The following is a 5,934-nucleotide window of genomic DNA, read 5'->3' as shown; positions in this document are numbered from 1 at the left end:
AAACATGACAAATATTTCAGCTTATGAACAAATGAAGCCAAACCTTGAGCATCTGATGGTGGCTCCATCAACACCAACGCTTTCACCTTCTCGGGATCCGCCTCTATACCGTTTTGCGACACCATATGACCTAACAACTGCGCTCGAGGCTGTGCTAGCTTGCACTTCTTGGGGTTCACTTGACCTCCTTCTTCATCAAGCCTTTGAAAGCATAACTGGAGCTTTGATAGGTGCTCTAACCTTGAACTGTAGCAGCCGATATCATCCATGAAGACCCTAATAAAACGGCCCAAGTATGGACCAAATAACCTGTTCATCCAACCTTGGAAGGTAGCATATGCATTCACTAATCCAAATGGCATCCGGCGGTAAGCAAAACAACCCCATGGAGATATGAATGTGGTCTTCAAGTGCAATCCCTATTTGAAAGTACCCCGAAAAGCCATCCATAATCGAGTATCTCTCATGCCCAGCCACCTGGTTTAGGATTTCGTCTTGAAACGACAAGGGGTAGTGATTCCTCTTGGTTACAGCATTCAATGGCTTGTAGTCAACACATACTCTCCATTTCCCATTCTTCTTAAGGGTTATGACCACTGGCGAGACCCACTCTGACTCCTTCACAAGATATATTGGACCGACAAGCCCGGTACCTGACTCTATCGAATACATAATACACGTCCATCGTAGGTGATGGGGTGTCCGTGAGCCGTGAGGGTTAACATGCCCCCCGTCCTGATGTAGATTCCGTCCTCGGAAGCTATTGAGTTGAAGCTGGTTCGTCGAGGTGGAAGAGCATTTGAGATGAATGTCCTTAGCCTTCTTCAGTCACTGCAAAATCAAACAACATTGGCACAGTAATTGCATTCTCTTAAAAAGCATATGCAGTTTTAGGTAGACACATTGATTGGTCAAAGAATTTCAAACAATTTGATAGCAATGAACATTAAATTGCAATGTAATCAAATGCATAAACAGATGTAAAGGTAGAAAATTAAACAAGTCTGGGGTCGCTAATTTGACGGTCGAAAAGCACTAGAGATCGAATATTAATACCATGGGTAAGCTTCTTAACTTTCTGTGGTCAATTAAGTTGTTTAATCGCGAGAGCCAAGTATTCATGTTCGAGGGCTGACTAGAGGCTATATCTAGAAAACCTTGTAGTTAAGCTACCATAAAAGGAATTTCTCATGAAATCATCGCCTGACTGATTACTTTTTCTTTGACCCCCCAAGGTCTTTTCACATTGATTCAATTATGATGTGTGTGCTTATTTTGTATGCCTTGGGTTTTTTGCTTTTCAAGGAAAAGCGCCCACACTGGGAACCTCTAGGGCTCTAGTACCATAGGCGATACATGTGAGTGAAGTACCAAATCAAGCTGAGATTTCTCTTCCAGCTTAAAATTTTACATCGTGGCACTTTGATTTTTTGTTTGTTCATTTTCAGCATTTAAATTTTGTAACTTTGGGGGGTCATATAACATTGTTACACTCCCCAGGCTCATCACATTAGTAAACTCCCTTTATAATACTTAAGCTAAAGGTCACTAGGGTTAAGCCCACTAGAAAGCCCTAGTACATTTCATACAATGCTGCCTAAATCGGATTAAGAACTTAAGTAACCATTGCTTATTAGGAAGGCATTCCCCATGGTATTAAGAGAAGATTTCTAATACCTAGCTTGGTCAAACTAGCTTAGTCGGACTGCTTGATTTTTACACCTAAACAAGTGATTATGACAAAACATTACATTGAATTAAATGTTGAATACTAAGCCAAGTGCGCTGAATAGTATGCTACCAATCACAATCAAAGCAGACAAACATGGATGCAAAAAAGATAAGGGCAATGCTAATGGACAAGAAACACCTGTTTGTGTCGATGGTCGCGCTTGATTTGAAGGTTCCATGAAGGTCCAAATCCTAACCACAGCAACACGTTCCTGTACACACTAGGAAACAAAAGGAATACCTCCAGGAGGCACATCAGTGGAAAAAGAGAACTTCGCTAATCTCTCAACTCTAAAACAGAAACACTCCTATCGTACTAATCTTACCTACCCTCCATCACTCAAGTGATGAGGATCAAAGGTGTTTTATGGCATAGGTTTCTGTTTCACTGTACCAGATGTGACATGTGTAGGTCTGAGTCAATGTTTTGACTTTAATGTGCATACTCGTTTGCTAATTGCTCTTGCTCTTTTTTTTTTTTTTTGTGTGAGTATAAAGCTTTATATGTACATTCCCTAAGATCGGAATTGAGAGGTCAGGGAAAAAGGTTGAGAGGGAAACAAATGAATGAGGACTGTCAGCAAACACTCCCCCCTTCCTTGGGTAGATCATACTGTTTGAAATGAGCTTGCCACCCTTTGAAACCAATTATTCCAGTTGGTAATAGGTGAGGATTTTTGCCAGTAGTTTTCTATTACCCTAGGTGCCTCGTCAAGTTGCAACGGTGGTAAGGTACTCTCCCAGGATCGAACTTGAAGTGGTTCATCAGGTGATTCTTGAACACTGGGAGGTGTGGATTCTTTTGTAGCTTCATTGAGGTCCATTACTATAGATGGAGGCGGTGTAGAAGCTTTTACCTCTATGGATGTATTACATGAGGAGCTAGAAGCTTCATGGGACTCCCCCCTTCCTGAGCTAGGTGGAACAAATCGTTCTTTCTTTGGTACCCAAACTAGCTCGAGAGCGGGTGTGTAGCATTCTGTGATTTTTTTCTTTTCACGATCATTGATTCGTTTTGGAGCTACGGGATTGGGCTCACTTGGGTCAGGTGATAGGTAAGAGCACAATCTACGTTTTGGCACCCAGATTTGATCATTTCCTTGATAGTAGCCTTGGCCTTCCAATAGTCGTTTAGGGATCCATAGCAACATTTTCTTACTTTTCTTGGAGCGAGTGGTACGTTTCTTACAAGGCTTCTGTTTTTTTGCACTAGCTATGGTCACTAAAGAAGCTTTAGGGACCCACTTGTATGTTTTCTTCGTTACATTAGGATGAGTCTTGTCGGAAGCGATATGCATTGCTTGTAGCATATTTAAGGGTATACGCATTTCATCCCCCTCAGGTGTTACCCAGGTCGTCCCCCTATTTCCCCAAGTGTCTATGGTTGATGCTAGGTGTACCCAATCCACATTGTCTGATTCCGTCATACCCGGTAACACATCCATGTAAGGAGAATCTTGGCCAATGTCTGTATCCTTCTTACAAGTGTAACAATATTGTAGAGGGGCCGAGTGAATTGTGGTGTCAGAGCGATGATCAATAATGGTTTTACTCCCTAAGGGGTGTACCTTACCAGTCACCAAATCCACTCTAAGGACAGAGTCTTGGAATTGCAAATAGACATGATTTTTAGACCAATCGTGAACCATTTGTGCTTCCCTCATGAATGGTCGTCCTAAAATCATTTCATATGACATAAGGTGTTTAGAGAAATCCATTACAATGAACGTATGTCGTACCTTGTGTCCTAGAACTTTGATCTTAAGATCCTTGAGCATCCCCATAGGTTTGGCTATGGTACCATTTTCCATCTTTACCACAATGTTAGTAACACTGAGGCGGGGTTTTCCCATGGATTCCCAACAATCTTTTGTAACGATGCTAACTCCCGCACCACCATCAAGAATTCCCTTTATAGTTAATCCCTTGGTAGTGATGGGTAGGGTCGCATTAGACTCGTCGCCTTCAAAATACTGCCCTAATTCGTTAATGGGTACCTCAATCACAGACTCGTGTCCATCTAAGTCAAGTGATTGCACATGATTTTCCTCATCAATCATAATCGAGTCAGGCCTATTTGGTTGCGCAAACTGCGGTAATCCCGTTCGTAGCTCTCCGTTAAGGAATGCTCGAAGTGCAAGGAATAACTCAGGATCTCCATACAGCTTTGCTATGATCGTGGTTCGGACCTCAGAAGACATGAAGTCCACTAGTTTGGCAACATTCATTGGCGTTTTGCAGGGTGTAGGTCCTTGACTAGGAACTGGTGAGGATGGAATCTCATATTCCTCAATGGGATCAGGTATTCCTTCGTTAAACATCCTTTCCAACAAGAAGGGTGTATGCTCACTTTCTGATGTCCTGTCCTCACTCCCTTCTTGGATGATACTAGATATGGCTAACGGTCTATGGTTCATGTGGGGTGGATGAACTTGCGTGGGAAACACTGTGTCATGAATTTTGACCTGCATGGGTTCTGGTTCTAGTTTCCTTTGAGTCTCCTCCACTAAACCTCTTAGATGTTTCACCTGCTTAATCTCGTCTACAGGGTTTGGGTACGTCCCAATCTTCTTTTTACGATTTTTCCCTTTTTGCCCCTGCGATTTATCTTGGGGGTCTTGGATTGGATTTGGAACCACTTGTGGTGTTTTCAGAGGCTCTTTATGGTTTTCTCTTATTCGGTTTTTATTTGGTTCCATGTTACGGTTTTCTTTGTCGGTCTTTCCCTTTGTGGTATTGGTTCTAGTCTCCATTGTCTCGACTGAATCTGAATCATCCTCGAGGTCATTCATATACACGGGGTCATCTCCTGTTCCTATGTTTGTTTTGGAACTTGGCTTTGAATTTTCCGTATTCTGCGACTTCTTCCTTCGTGTCTTCTTTTTCTTTGCTTGGATAACTGACGCGGTATCTCTCTCTTCGAGGATATGTCCTGGCCCTTGAAGCATGGACCGTGTAATCGCATAAGCGGGTGCGACGGGTGGCATTGGCGATGTCACACTAGCAATTTCGACCAAATTCAGGGGTGTGATTTTAGGTGCATTTGGGTTATAGGGGCATTGGGCAATCAAGTGATCTATGCCACAACGATTACATGTGAGTATTGGCATTGCAGACGTGCTCCCTTGATTCACTTGCATCTGTGCAGCATTCTTTTGCAGCCTAATAGGGCACTCCGCTACTCGATGTGGTCCACCACACTCGTAGCATTGAAGAGGTGGCCTCCTAGCCTGGGTGTTGATATTTTGACCTCTGGATGCGAGAGCAGCAGCTTGATAAACCGGCTTGACTTGTCCCCAACAATCTTCCATGTAGTATATAGGACACTCTTCCAATGTATCAAGTCCGTAGGCAATACTAGTGTCTATTTCCTCCTCACAACCATCTGCATAAGCATTTGATGGCTCGCAACCCACTTGGTTCATAGGGGCGACTCTTGGATGCGGGGGCTGCGGTCCTAGCACAGGAGGTGGTAACGGTGTAGCTTGTACAACATTTTGAGATCTAGGGACCATGTGTTGCGGTAGTTGCTCAACAGGTGGAGTAGGCATCAATACAGGAGCTCGAGGCGCATCCGTCCAGGCTACAGGTGGTCTATTTGCCATCATACGTTTGATCATGAAACAATCCTTAGCTTGGTGACCATACCTACCACATGCGTTGCAAGTTCCATTAAATTTTACTCTAAACGTAGGGCACTCACTAGTGCTATGTGGACCTAAGCAAATGGAACACCATTGTTGCTCCCTTCTTGGATACATGTGACTATTTTGAGGGGGTCGATTATCCTTAAGAGACTCTTGGATTGCCTTGGTGAGGTCTGTCAAGAATGTCTCAAATACCTTTGGCTCATTGGCAATGGGCTTTGCAGTCATGGGTTCATACTCAATGGCTTGTGAGCTAGTGGATCTCGTGTCAGTAGACACCCTCATGCCTGCTATCATCAAGTTGTCCTCTAATTGGATTGCATTGGCAGTGACATCTTCCCAGGTTGTGATACCTCTAATCACTAGTCCATTATAGATTCCTTCATTCCTCAACCCTCGAATGAATCGATCAAGCAGTTGGTTATTGTTGAAGCGCTCATTTACAGGGCAGCGAGAGTTTAAGTGCTTTAGACGACTAATGAAGTCCCTTACTGACTCTCCTTCCTTACGTTCGGCCTTCTGTAGCTGAGATGCTACACCCCAAAGCACACCTTCT

This window comes from Adiantum capillus-veneris, chromosome 29 (genome assembly GCF_014529385.1).
Source record: "Adiantum capillus-veneris isolate H3 chromosome 29, ASM1452938v2, whole genome shotgun sequence".
Taxonomy (NCBI): domain Eukaryota; kingdom Viridiplantae; phylum Streptophyta; class Polypodiopsida; order Polypodiales; family Pteridaceae; genus Adiantum; species Adiantum capillus-veneris.
The sequence above is the reverse complement of the archived record's forward strand: the minus strand, read 5'-3'. Positions refer to the sequence as shown.